This window comes from Natator depressus, chromosome 1 (genome assembly GCF_965152275.1).
Source record: "Natator depressus isolate rNatDep1 chromosome 1, rNatDep2.hap1, whole genome shotgun sequence".
NCBI classification, from domain to species: domain Eukaryota; kingdom Metazoa; phylum Chordata; order Testudines; family Cheloniidae; genus Natator; species Natator depressus.
In genome coordinates this window covers 47,140,390-47,155,127 of record NC_134234.1, presented here as the reverse complement: position 1 = coordinate 47,155,127, position 14,738 = coordinate 47,140,390, and the positions used below count along the sequence as shown (strand labels likewise).

Sequence of the window (14,738 nt, the reverse complement as noted above, 5' to 3'; positions counted from 1 at the left end):
TGGGAAAGGCTTGATAAAAATCCTCACCAATTTGCATAGGTGAACACAGACCCAAACCCTTGGATCTTAAGAACAACGAAAAAGCAATCAGGTTCTTAAAAGAAGAATTTTAATTAAAGAAAAAGTAAAAGAATCACCTCTGTAAAATCAGGATGGTAAATACCTTCCAGGGTAATCAGATTCAAAACATAGAGAATCCCTCTACTTACAAAAAGACACAAAAACAGGAATATACATTCCATTCAGCACAACTTATTGTATCAGCCATTTAAACAAAACAGAATCTAATGCATATCTAACTAGATTGCTTACTAACTCTTTACAGGAGTTCTGACCTGCATTCCTGTTCTGGTCCTGGCAAAAGCATCAGACACAGAGAGAGGACCCTTTGTTTCCCCCCCCCCCTCCCCTCCAGCTTTGAAAGTATCTTGCCTCCTCATTTGTCATTTTGGTCAGGTGCCAGCAAGGTTATCTTAGCTTCTTAACCCTTTACAGGTGAAAGGGTTTTTCCTCTGGCCAGGAAGGATTTAAAGGTGGTTAGCCTTCCCTTTATATTTATGACAGACAGGATGGGCAGGGATGGCGTCCCCAGCCTCTGTTTGCCAGAAGCTGGGAATGGGCAATGGAATGGATCAGTTGGTGATTCCCTGTTCTGTTCATTCCTTCTGAAGCACCTGACATTGGCCACTGTTTGAAGACAGGATCCTGGGCTAGCAGGTTGCTCCAGCACTACTAGTTCAGTTTCTGAGAGTATCTCATCTTTATTAGGAAAGATCAGGCTCGAGGTAGGAATCTCCCCAATATTCTCAGTAAATAATTGTTTATTCCTTGCCCCCCCCCCATGCCCTTCTCCTATGCCAGAAGTTCTGTGTCTCCTCATTCCCCACCTTTCCGTCCATGCCAGGGCTCTCTGGGCCCCCCATTTCTCCCTTTGCCAGGTGCCAGGGTCCCCCAAGTTACCCTCCTCCCATACCATTGTCCCCCCATAATCAATAAGGTTCTACCCATTGATGCCTAGAACGCTCTCTGAAATGTTGAAATTGTGGCGTTCAGAAGTTACTGTGTTGCATCCACACAGAGAAATGCCATCAGGATGAATGTAAGGCATGCAAGCTTGGCCAATTAATTAAATATAATGAAAATAAGTTTATAGACTTTTATTTAATTGGGAAACCCACACAGTAGCTTCCTCTCCATGCTCTTGTCTTACTGGGTTTATTACAAAGAAGGGAATTCCCTTCTGGATATAGTAGATTTTGAAGTGAGCCAGAACTCAGTGGCATGCTGTACTGGCACTTCTGTGGTGGCCCCAGAGGTTTTAACCTTTCATTTAAAAAAAAAAATTCTAGCTCTTATTGATGAAAAGATAAGCTTCAAAATGTGAATATATGTAGTGCTGTTTTCTTGAGTCTGCAGATACAGATTGAAAGAACAATCCTAAGAGAGGTGGAAACTGACCCCCTCCTCCCCAGTTAATTTTAACGGGTTACTAACTGAAGCTTAGTAGCAATGAAAATGTCAGCATGAACTATTAAACTGCTGGTCACTTTTGCAGAAATCTCAAATCTCTCTGAGATTATGGCCTGAGTTCTCCCCACCCCTACCTTTGCTGTTCTAGGGATATTGAAAAGTACTGAAGCCATGTTCAGCTTTTCTTTGGTGGCATACGGCCTCTTAGCTATTGACGAGCAACTTGGATTTCTTGCAATCCCTGTTATTTGTGTCTCTCTCCTCTCTGTGTGCGTGTGTGTGCATGTGAAGAACGCTGCATATGTCCGCTTTCCCTCGTGTTATTTTGTTAGTTATTCCTCACCAGGGTCCTCTCCATGCTGGTTGGGGGCCCCTGAAGATTCTCTGTGTTTTTCCCTGCATTGCACAAGGCTCTTTTCATACCAGCTTCCCTTGTGAGAAGGGCTAGATGCAATTCTCTTTGGAGCCAATTAGGGCTGTTCCTGTGAGTTGACATAAGCAACTCATTCCCTTCTAGGGACAGAGGATGAAATTCACCATTGTGCAGCGGGTCAGCACAAGGTGTTATGCACCAATGAAGTCCCACTTAAGCCCTCTTGCTAGGCAACATTTAAATGGTGTTTAATGGTGCCTAGCAAGAAGGCTGATGTGGTGGATAGGCCTTGGAATGGCCATCTGCATGTGGGTGAAATGGGTGTTTTGCCTCCTCCACAACTTTCCCAGCTCCTGTTAGTTTAGGGAGCAAGGCACAAGAAGCCATGTTATAAGAACATATGCCAGCTGGTTACCACCTCTGTAAGTATGCAAGAACAGCCATACTGGGTCAGATCAAAGGTCCATCTAGCCCAGTATCCTATCTTCTGACAGTGGCCAATGCCAGGTGCCCCAGAGGGATGAACAGAACAGGTAATCATCAAGTGATCCATTCCCTGTCGCTCATTCCCAGTTTCTGGCAAATTATAAGCCCAGGTCTATTGCAAAGTAGCTGGCCTAAATTGACTAATAACTGTGTAATGAGTTTTAAGCAGTGTTGGAGTACTCCTGCCACACAGGAGACTGCTTCCACTTAGAGATTTTTATTAAAATATTGGGACTTAACATAGGTTGGGAAAATTCCAATATTGATTTTTGATTCTCCATTGAATGTTCTGCTACAAATTATTTTCTAGCTGTTATTATTTAATCAGGGTTTATTGTATCATTATTTGATTAAAAATATCAAAAGTTAAAAATCAGCAATGAGTTTCTTTAATTTAATTCTGTGTCACATTGGATTGTCACAAATTACTTTTTTTTAAATCTCTCATCTTTAAATACAGCTTCTCCTTAGGGTAGTGCCCTGCAAAGCAAAGCTACCACAAATATGCCAGTTGGTAACCACCTCCAAAAGTATGCAAAATTATTGGCTAAGCTTCTGAGTCCCTGCATTCAACTTGATGGGATTACTTTCTGTCTGTCTGGATGTCTGAATGTAATGTGATACCTTGCCACCTGTTTAGCAGAACCAGGGCTTCAACCACCTCTGCAGTTGTCTATAGATCAAAGACCTGGCTCCCATGCAGAACAAAGAGAAATAAGAAGGTGGGAGAAAGGAGGCACATACAGCCCCATGACATGGTGGGGAGAATGGAGGACCCTTGTATGGGGAAGAGGAAAAGAGGGGATTGTAGAGAACCCCAGGCAGGGTGGAGACTGGGTAACCGTGATATGCAGGGGAAGGGGAATGTGGGGAGTGAGGTCAGCCTAAAAAAGCAACAAAGTGTGTAACCTCCTAATTTATACAGTGCCCAAAACTGTACTAGGTGCTTGACTGACATGTAAGAATAATAGTCTAAAACGAGATTACAATCTAAAAAGTCTGCATACAAATAAGCACAGACAAAGGCCAGCAGAAGCCTTCCTTTAAAAAAAAACCTAGGAAAATAAATACAAAAAACTGTCTATAATGTAACTTTTGGTTACACAGTTAAGTGTGTCGGGAGGTGACAGAGTTAAGGCTGAATGCACAGATACAGTTGCATCTCCTTGTACAGGTGAATAATGATAATATAATTACAAGATCACATACTGTTTCTCAAATAATAGAATAGTTTTACAACCATGTGTATATGGCATCTTGTATTGTGCACAACTTTGTATATGTCACAGTTTATTAGTCATTTATATGAAAAGTACATAGAAAACCATATTTAAAGAACTATACTGAAGTGTAATTATCTGATCTATTACACATCCTAGCATGTGAGTGCCTTCCAAAATTATAAAATATATTCAAAGATATGTTGCTCTTTTTTCTCTCCAGTCATTGGAGACTGGACTTGTTTTACTCTTTTATTGATTAGTTTGTTTAGTTTGTGGTGTCACAGTGAGAAAGGCTAAGTTGTAGAAGGGGCTCTTGTATTTTGCTGCTGTTTTTGGTCAATTTACAGCAGTAGTGAAGAGCGCTACATACCAACGTGTGTTTATAATTAAATTACAAAGTCAACTCTTCTAATAACTAAGTCATACTCCATAATACTTCATTGATGCAATTCTCTTGCTCATTCTGGTCCTAACTGATCAGCTGGGAATTCCCCCAACATGGGGGAGCTCTCGGCTAGCATGTCCTTATGAGAACAGTTCCTCCACTCTGGCATAGGGGCCATATCTGGGTTGAGGGGAAATCTGTCAAGCCAGGAGAAATGTGCCTGCAATCCACCCATGGCATACGGTTCCTTGGGGGGACCATAGCCAGCTGGTATAAGTTAGAACAGTCTCTGGGCTTCTTTAACATGATATGGGGCTGAGGCAACTTGAAAATCAGGGAATCATAACCTGAAAAGAAGAGTTTTCTATTTGCTTTGTACAACTAGTGTTAAAATAAATATTCATAACTTTCAAATCACTAGTATGCAAATATAAATTTTGTTCATAATAAATAATCATAAGAAAGTGAAAAAATTCTGTTTAAATTTATAGTACATATGCAAAGGTTGAAATAGTAAAATTCCTAGTACCATTATAGAGAAGAGAGCTTATATCAAAAGTTTTTCAGAAGATATACTGGACCATAGGACTGAGAAATTGAGTGTCCAAGAATAACCAAAAAAAGTTATGAAATACATGTGCATTTATGGTTGTGGATATATTCTATTATGTTACACTGAGAAATAATTTGATTGTGTAATTAGACAGATTCACAGGACCGGTTCTAGGCACCAGCAAAGCAAGCATGTGCTTGGGGTGGCACAATTTCTAGGGCGGCGTTCCGGCCATCCTTTTTTTTTTTTTTTTTTTTGCTTGGGCAGTTGTGCTCTCGGAGCTTGGAGGGGCAAATTTTTTTGCATGGGGCTGCAAAAAACCTAGAGCCGGCCCTGCAGATTCATAATACAGATGCACAAGGGATCAAAGTTTAAAATTCCATGACCAATATGAAAGTGGTTTTCTTCTCTGGAATGTGACTCTTTGAAAATGACCTCCAAGGGGTTCCATATTTATTGCCGTTCAATAATTTCAGGTTGTTCAGGGACAGAACTGCAATAGCCAAGGAGGGCAGTCACATGCAGAATTCCTTAGGAAGCACATTGTATAGCACTCTTACACTATGCTGCCCAAATACTCGCTGCCAGATACTTACAGCCATGCAGGGGATGAGGCCCTGGCCATGCTTCTTTCCTACAAGTGCTCGGTCAGCATTATGCCTGTAACCTCTGCGTATGTTCGGACTTGATGGAGAGAGGCCCCCTGAGCTGCCGTCTTTTCCCACCAAACATTCCTATTCAGGGGCAGCCAGAATTTATGCTGACATATATCTTCAAATAAGGTGACCAAAACTGGACACTATACACCAAACGTGGTCTAACAGGTTCAGTGCACAATGTTCTGAGATATAGCTAATATTCCAGTATAAAAAAACTCCATTAACATGGAGATAAGGCAGCTGATACCCATTCTGAACTAACACAAACACTAAAAATACTAGAAATTCTGAGTTAAAGTTCTTTTAAAAATTTTAGAGACCACTTCTTCTTTCTTACATGATATTTTAGTCAATACTCTCGTATATAGGTAGTCCCACTGACACCAGTTTCAGTGTTAACAGAACGGGGGCCTTAACGTCTATGTTTGTCTTGAACTGAAAATGAAGTGTAGTACATTCACTCATAAGCTTCTTTCACACAGAAAAAAATTCTGGATTTCAAATTTGACTTTTGATCAGATATACAAAAAGTCATCATCTGTTTGTATTGGATTTCAGATGTTCAGGTGCCCTTGTGTGTGAATTGGAGTAACAATTTTAAAAAACAAATTTCTTTCATGAAAAGGTCCTGTTGGGTTGGAGGCCTCCAGTATGGAAAAGTAACAATAATCTGAGGTCACTGATTCTATTTATCAGACTTTTATCCAAGAAAATGTTCATGAATATATTTATGGCGCAGGTGATTACAAAAATTGTTTTGATTGCAATGTTACATGCTGCTGTCTAAAACAGTATATTTTCTCATTGGCAGCTGCATGTTCCACTAGGCTCGGGTGTGTTTGATCATGGGCTACTATTATTAGTTACTGGCAAAACATTAGTACAAAGAAAGTGAATTCATCCTGCACACTGCAATATAGAACACCCATAACTTTTAAATGGACACAAGAATTAATTGTTTTTATTATATCACTTTCTGACACTTTAAATCATAAATATATCTCAATGTTAAAAAGCTAGAGCACATAGAAAGTGAGCAAATGTACTACAGGTGCTAAAACTAGTAGTCATGTTTGTTTGAAGGGGGTTATACTACTATCAGTTAGTATACTATAACTACAGTATCTTGATAAGACATGTTCTTCTTTATTGCTGCAGCACACTGGACCAAGAATACAAATATTGCAACTGCCAATGAACCCACATTCTTTTCCTTTGTTATAAATTAGTTTGGTGTCACTTAATCTATACTTGACCATTATTTCTATCCAACTGCATCTTTTGCATTTACATATTTAGGTCCCAATCCTGTCGTTGAGTCTGTGCAAGTGGACCCTTGTACCCATGTAGAGCCCAACCAAATTAATAGGACTCCAAATAAGCACACGAGTCTACTAGGCAGATCTGAGTGCAGAATTTGGGACTAAATGTTATGTTTCATCTCTAAGTCTGTTTGCCTAAACCATCAAGGTTATCTTGTAAAACAACATTGCCCTGATGAATCTTAGCCACTCCTTCTACTTTAGTATAATCACTATACTGTATACTCCCTGATATCTTCAGTCATTTATTCTGGATACTTGTGGTTAAAATATTTGATTTGTCTAAGTTGCCAGATACTTTTGAACACTGTGATTATTGTGTTAGTGTGGTCATGCTTAACTACTTCTTACCTGAGATACGGCAGATGACTACTATGTTTTTAATAGCTGCGATTTGAAGTCACAGTAACCATATCAGTACAGCTGTTTAGCTCATGCCGTATATAAGGGTGTTTGTAGATTTGTTTTTATATACTTTGTACATGGAGTTCATCTTTTATATTTTGGACTTTTTATGGTGTACTATTTTCTGTGGTCTATTATTACTAAAAGCTTCCAGTATGATGATAGACTATGTTGTACACCAAATAAAATAAATACAATAAGACACTGAGATTTGCTAGCTTTCAGTGCATACTTGTTGCTTTTCTGTTTTTTGTGGAGATGTATACATGCTGCATTACCTGGCTGAGAGTGAAAATATTTTTGTTTTACTAAACCACAAAATATCTTGCTTTTTGTTTACAAGTGCTGGTCTCTGAACTACTGAGTTTGAGGCCCTTTATAATTTTTTTGAGTACTAAATCAAATAGCTATGGTGCCAATAGGAAGGGAGGAAAATTTCATCACAAAATTAAAAATATATTTTGAAAGGAAACTGCATTCATTCCAGCTATATTCAAATTTCATACATTTCTAAAGATCACATTGAACAGGTGAAATGATCTCCAAAATGATCAGAATAATTTAAAATAAGATTAGATTGAACCTATCTAGTCTGCAATGATAGTGCAGAATTATTTGGTTTCTTCACAGTCTTTCCTAGGATACCTATCACATTAGTATCTGAGATCCTCACATATATTTAGTTAATGTAACTCCATATTTCCTCTAGAAATAAGAGCATTATTAGTCCCATTTTACAGCTGAAGAAATTAAGACATAGACACTTGTCTGAGGCTACACAGTGAATCAGTGGTAGAACCAGCATTAAATTCTGGGGCCTTCTGACTTGGAATGCTGTTTATTCCTCCAGATCACATTGCCTTACTGTTCCCATTAACTTCCATTGCAGTTGTGAGTTCTCAGCACTTCATCATATTGGGCCCCAAGTGCCTCAGCTTGGACACCTAGTTGATTACCATCTGCCAAAATGTTGGTTTAAGTGACTTGCTCATAAGAACTCTCTGGAAAAAGCAGGGACAATACTGAGTTTTCCGGTGTGCAATTCAACTACCTTAACCACATGGCCATCCTTTCTCTTCTTGCAGTGCTCTGCCTCATTCTCTACGCACCTTCCAAGTTCTAGAGTAAATGAGTCAGGGAACCTACAAATAACCTGATTCATTACATAGCCATGATTCATTTCCTGAGTACCATCCATCCTTTGTACTAAATGAGGCAGGGGTCCTGTGGAAAAAGACTGCATAATAATGCATATGTACAGGGGGCCACACTAGGGTTGCACAGCCAGACTTAATTATGGCAATTCCCAACTTCTGAGTGCTTGACTTTGCAACCTAAATAACATTGTTTTTAATGTTGTTGGGAGGGAAGTGTTATATGTATTTTTATGATTTTTTTTTTAAAGGAAAGGTAAAAACAACTTCTATTTTGCAGTTGCAACACTCTCCCCCTCATGCATTGTTGGTAGAGTTTTGCCCCTGAACCCTGAGCACAGCTTAAGTTATAGGGCTAATTGTTGTAGCTAGCAGTAAGGTTATCTCTCAGAGACAGTATCTTGCTGGAGGAGTGTTGAGTGCTGTCAGGGCATGTTCTAGGTCTGGGAAGTAGTCATGGTGAAGCCCGGACTGGCTTCTCTTGCTCACCGCTCCCCCTCCCACTAAGAGGTATCTATTCCTGGGGTTTCCAGTGCAGTGTGTGCTGCTCCATAGACCAGCCTTACATTAGTGTACATGGTCAGTTAGTTTGGCATGTTGCCAAAATTTGATGCCAATGCAAGCAACAGAAGGGAAATGACAGTTTTCAAAAATTTCTCAGCCAAACCTGAACAGAAGTTCATGAGACAAATAAAAGGCTCTTCTCTGGCATCTGGCTTTCTCCCTGCTGAATGGAGGCCTTTTGCAAACAATGCTAGATGCTAGAGCTTCACCAAAAATAATAAGAAGAATAATTGCAAATATCTCTTATAATGGGAAATATTAGGCAACTTAAATATAAGAGTTGCTCCCAGCTCCCTTTGTAGTTTCCTTCCCAGTCATGCGATGTTTACTGTGTTTGTGAGCTGTCTACCCAAAATGTTGCCAGAATAGCAATATCAAGAATTGCAAGCTAGTCTCTATTTTTGCTGCTAGACTCTAGGATTGGATTTGGATTACACCTTTTTTTTGTTCTCGTGCTGTGTCATTGAATAGGCCAAGTTTTTGTTGATACTTTACCTTGGTCATGTGGATGGTGCAGAGAATCAGATGTCTCACTGGTAGTTTTCTAGAAAACCTTATACTCCTTTCTCCTTTCATGCTTCTCTCTGGGTCATGTGCAATCCTTATTGTACAAGTACTGTTTGCATAGGTAGTGTAGTAAAATAGGCTGTACTATAAATATGGTTCAGAACTAGAACTGGTCAGAAAAACTTTGATGGAACGATTTTCCATCAAGAAATGCAGTTGCATCAATTGAAATGCTGTGTAAAATGGTGTCAATTTTTCCCAAAATTGTGGAGAAAAAACAAAACGAAAACTCCTAAAAAAGTCAAAATGTCTTGTTTTGACATTTTTGGAATGAAACATTTTGATTTTTTGATTTGAAGTGACTTTGTTTTGAATCTTTTAAAATTTTGTAATATAAAATTAAAAAAATATTTTTCCCAGGATTTTTCCTTTAAGAATTTTGAAATTTTGGGGTTTCATTTCAATTTGAAATGAAGTCAGCTTTTGAAATCTCAGAATCCTTTGTGAACAGAAGTTCCATTCTCCTGCCAGCTCTATTCAGAACTTTTTGAAGTATGATTATGATATTCTAACTACAAGCAGGGTTTGAAATAGAATTTAATCAGTTCTGAGATGCACTGTTGACATTCCCACATGGTAGCTATTAAGTTGACATTTGCCTTGTTCCTTTTGATCCTTCCTCTTGCTCTGGGGATGAGGATTATTAAAGGAAATGCAAAAAGAACAGGAGTACTTGTGGCACCTTAGAGACTAACAAATTTATTAGAGCATAAGTTTTCATGGGCTACAGCCCACTTCATCGGATGCATAGAATGGAACATATAGTAAAATATATATAAATATATACATACAGATAAGTTGGAAGTTACCCTACAAACTGTTAGAGGCTAATTAGTTAAGATGAGCTATTATCAGCAGGAGAAAAAAAACTTTTGTAGTGATAATCAAGATGTCCCATTTAGAAAGTTGACAAGAAGGTGTGAGGATACTTAACTTAAGGATATAGATTCAATATGTGTAATGACCCAGCCACTCCCAGTCTCTATTCAAACCCAAGTTAATGGTATCTAGTTTGCATATTAATTCAAGCTCAGCAGTTTCTCGTTGGAGTCTGCTTTTGGAGCTTTTCGGTTGCAAAATTGCCACCCTTAAATCTTTTACTGAGTGGCCAGAGAGGTTGAAGTGTTCTCCTACCGGTTTTTGAATGTTATGATTCCTGATGTCAGATTTGTGTCCATTTAATAGACACAAATGGATTTAATGGATTTGTGTCCAAATCTGACATCAGGAATCATAACATTCAAAAACCGGTAGGAGAACACTTCAACCTCTCTGGCCACTCAGTAAAAGATTTAAGGGTGGCAATTTTGCAACTGAAAAGCTCCAAAAACAGACTCCAATGAAAACTGCTGAGCTTGAATTAATATAAATTTGTTAGTCTCTAAGGTGCCACAAGTACTCCTATTCTTTTTGCGGATACAGACTGCTACTCTGAAACCTAAAGGAAATGCGTACAGGAGGTATGTATTCCACTCTAAGAAGGATGTATTTATGAGAAATTTTCCTGCCCTGCCCATTCTGGTGCAATACAGTGGGCACCTGGCATTATTTTGGATACAAATAGGTCTATATGTGTGTGTCCTCATCTGCAAAATAGATTGCTGGTTTCAGTGACCAAATGCACTGGTGCTGTGCTCTTCAGAGAGCCCACCTGCACATTTTCCTCTCCTGCTAAGCGGAAGGCTGTTGGATGGCTCTAGTGCTAGATACACCACAGCCTAAGTCCTGGTCTACACTACATAGTTAGGTTGATGTAAGCTGCCTTGTGTCAACCTAGTTGTTCATGTGTCTACAATTTGTCTCCCATTGATCTTAGTGCCCATTACAGTGATGCAGTAACACCATCTCCCTGAATGGCACTGAACCATGGTTGATGTACTGAGATTGATGCAGCATGAGTGTAGACACTGTGTTACTTATGTCAACCCTAGCAGGCCTCCAGCAGCTGTCCCACAATGCCTGACACTGAGCTCTGGTCACAGTTGTGAACTCCACTGCCCAGGGGACATGGAGACTGGAAGGCCCTCCACCCCTTTAAAGCCCCACAAATTTTTGAAATGCCTTTTTCCTGATTGTCCAGCTTGGTGAGCACACCTAGCAGCTCTCCATTGTTGTGCGTAGTTGCCCAGCTGACCATGCCAGCTACATGGTCTGGCTTGGAGTAGGCAGGAGATACTGTATCTCCTGGGCCTGTGGGGAGAACAGGCTGTGCTGGTACAGTTACAGACCGGCTGTAGAAATGTGGAAATCTGTGAGCAGATTGCATGGGGGATGGAGGAGAATGGGTACAACAGGGACCAGCAGCAGTGCCACATAAAAGCGAAGGAACTACATCAGGCATGTCAGAAGGCCAGAGAGATCAACAGTCGATCTGGTGCCAAGCTGCAGCCCTGCTTTTTTACAACAAGCTGTATACCATACTTGGCGGAGATCCCACCTTACCCCTCCACACACCACCATGGATACCTCTGCGGAACCTGAGTCACAGGCCCCTGGCATGAACAGTGAGGATAAAGAGGAGGTGGACGAAGAAGAAGGGGATGGGGGACATGTGACTGGGGGTCCAGCTATTCCGTGAGCCAGGACCTATTTGAGACTCTACCACAGTCCATTCAGTCCCTGTTGTTGAGCACAGGCAAGCCCAATGCAGGGAAAGGAACCCCGGGTAAGTGTGTAAATTTATTTCCCATTATAGTGATGTACTGATGGTGTCCCCACTTAACAGGACACAGCTATCAACTTTTCATTAATTTACTTGGCCTAGAAGAGGTAGCAGGAGGAACTGTTGTTATCTGCTTTTCATTCCCCTGCAGAGTTAGGCAATGGGAGGGCCATGCGGAGCAGTTTGTTTATGTACACAGTGATATCCCTTGAATCCTCCCGAGAGATCTCAATGAAACTTTTATGGAGGTACTCTGTAGTCCTCTCCAGAAAGTTACTAGGGATGGCGGCTCTATTTCTTCCTCAGTGGTAGGATATTTTCCCATGCTGATTGGTGATAACTTGGGCAGGTACCATTGCAGTACACAGGCTAGCATATGAGCCCAAGTGGCTTTGGCATACCAGCACCAGCTGTGCTCTCGGTAGCTTTGTTACCCTCAGGAGTGAGATATTGGCTAAAATCACCATTGTCTGTGGAAAATGGTGCCAGTATTCAGTGCCAGTGCCCTGTACTCATTGTTTCATGCAATTGAGCAATTCCCTCCTTATTTCCCTCATCCTTGGCAGGCCATACTCATTATGGCTGGTGCTGAGAGTGGTGCTGTGCATAAGCACACTGAAGCAGAAGAGTCAATAAGCCTGTCTTGTTCAAAACTTTAGGGGAGCAAGGGAAGGGAGTTCTGAATCTTAATTTTCACTTTACATTCACTTTTACACTTTTACACTTTACATTTACACTTTTCACTGTACTGACAATGGTACATCTGTGTGTTTTATTTGCAGCCGCTGCCACTGCAGCCTTGAGGGAGTTCCCCCTCTACATGTGTGGAACACCTGAGCCAGGTAAGGAGGAGAAAGAAGATGACTTGGGAAGACCTGTTCAGTGAGATCTTCTGCTGTTTCAGACTATGAGCAAAGGGCCTGGAGGATGAATATTGTAGACAGCCTGAGGGAGGAAAATGTGGATAGGTGGAAGGTTCAGGAGCTCAGTAGGAAAAGGAGAAGTAAATGCACCAGGACATAATGGGCCTTTTCTGGCAGCAAACACCAATGCTGCAGTCTCTTGTGGACGTTCAGGGTCATCTCCTTTTGCTGTCCACGGAAAACTCCATTTTAGCACCTCCTTGCACCCCACCTCCACATTACACATTGTATCAGTGGCTGCATCCCTACACCTGCCACTCCACCTCTCAGGACACTAAGGACAACCACAGCTTAACATACACTGACCTGGGAAAGCCATGGTTGCTGTATGTGTAGGTAAAGTTGACATGAATGTTTTTTCCCTTGTTAAGTTCTGTTCCATTAATTTTATTACGTTTTTAATGTATTTGCTTTTGAATTGCTCAGATTCTTCTTTTCACTGGTTTTGTTACTGAATAAAATTCTATTATTTGGAAAATAATTCATCTTTATAAGTTTACAACTTATGCTGCAGAGTGCCTAGTACAGTACTTTACCTAGTTGGTCACTGGTATTTCGCCTATCTTCTTCACTTCATATTATTCTTGTGCAGGAGTTATCACATGTAAATAGTTGACTTTGAATATCTAGTTAGTTGTCATGCTTAGATGTTCACTTTTTCTAAGTGTACAGCTTTGGAACTGTTCCTAGGGCCATATGTTCTTGGAATGGAGCTACTTAGAGATTTGTCCTCCTTCCATCTTTTAGACTGCTTCCAAACTCTGAAGACTGCATGGATCACCAGATACCAAGGACTGCTAGCCCTGTTATTAGAGAAAATAAATGATCAGGTAAGAACAAATTTTTCTTTGTACACTTGTGTAGGTTTCTATTCCTGGATCTCAGTGTTTTACAAAAGATAAAAAAAACTTCTAACATCCCTATGAGGAAGGGAGTTGTTTTTTCTATCTTACGTATCATTAACCTGAACCTGGTATAGTCACCTGCACCCGTGCAAAGTAGATGCTAAAGGTTATTATTTTGATTTGGTAGCCTTTTACACCCACTTTGCATTGGTGTAAATGACTACACAAATTGCAGGGAAACCAGGTGATTCAAGCCTAGAAAAGTTAAGGCCTAGATTTTTCAAGTGTTTATTAATTTTGGATGCCTCAGCTTCTGCGCACCCAAATTGATGTATAGGGCCTAATTTTTAGAAATATGGAGCATCCACAGGTCTAATTGAAGTCATCCGAGGCATCCAAAATCAGTGGACAGTTCTTTGAAAATACTGGACTAAGGATTTTGGTCCAAAGTCACTAAGGGTATGTCTACACTTAAAACGGTATAGCAGGACACCTGCATTGCTGCCTATGCACCGTTGTAGTGCTTCAGTGTAGTTGCTGCCCATGCCAAAGACAAGGTTTCTCCTTTTGGCATAGCAAGCCATCTCCCTGAGAGGCAGTAGCTAGGTAGAGCAGTAGATCTTGGTTCAAAAAACAGCTTTATTATAGCAAGAGACTTCCAATGGAATTCTTCTGTCGACCTAATATTGTCCACACTGGGGGCTAGGTCGGGATAGCTACATCTCTCAGGGGGCTGGATTTTTCACACTCTTGAGAGACGTAGATATGCTGATGTAAATTCCCAGTGTGGACCAGCCTTCAGGAAGTCTGTTGCAAAGCTGTAAATAGAACCCAGATCTACTGCCTCCTACTCTTGACTTTTAAGTTGTAGAATAGATCATGCTTTGTGCCTGAAACGTAGCTATGTCAGATAAAGTAATCCATATAGGTAAAAACATACATGGCATATAATGTTTTCAGATTGGACTACTCTATAGACATTACTGTATGGGGAAGTGTGACCTAGAGGTTTAAATAAGATGTGTGGGGAGGTAGGAGACCTGGATTTGATTCCTAGAGACCTGCCATGGCTTGATATCTAATGTATCTGTGCCTCACTTTCCTCATCTGTAAAATGGTGTTATTTATCATAAAATAATTCATAGTG

General features: G+C 40.4%; 1 long non-coding RNA gene across 1 annotated transcript in view; it reads left to right on the top strand.

Moving 5' to 3' along the window:
• Positions 1-13,576, top strand: part of LOC141991115 (uncharacterized) — a 52,580-nt gene extending 39,004 nt beyond the window's left edge. Inside the window, exons 5-6 of the long non-coding RNA XR_012640336.1 lie at positions 12,606-12,665; positions 13,494-13,576. This is a non-coding gene — a long non-coding RNA (uncharacterized LOC141991115). The remainder of the gene's footprint in view (positions 1-12,605; positions 12,666-13,493) is intronic.
• The last annotated feature ends 1,162 nt before the right edge of the window (positions 13,577-14,738 follow it).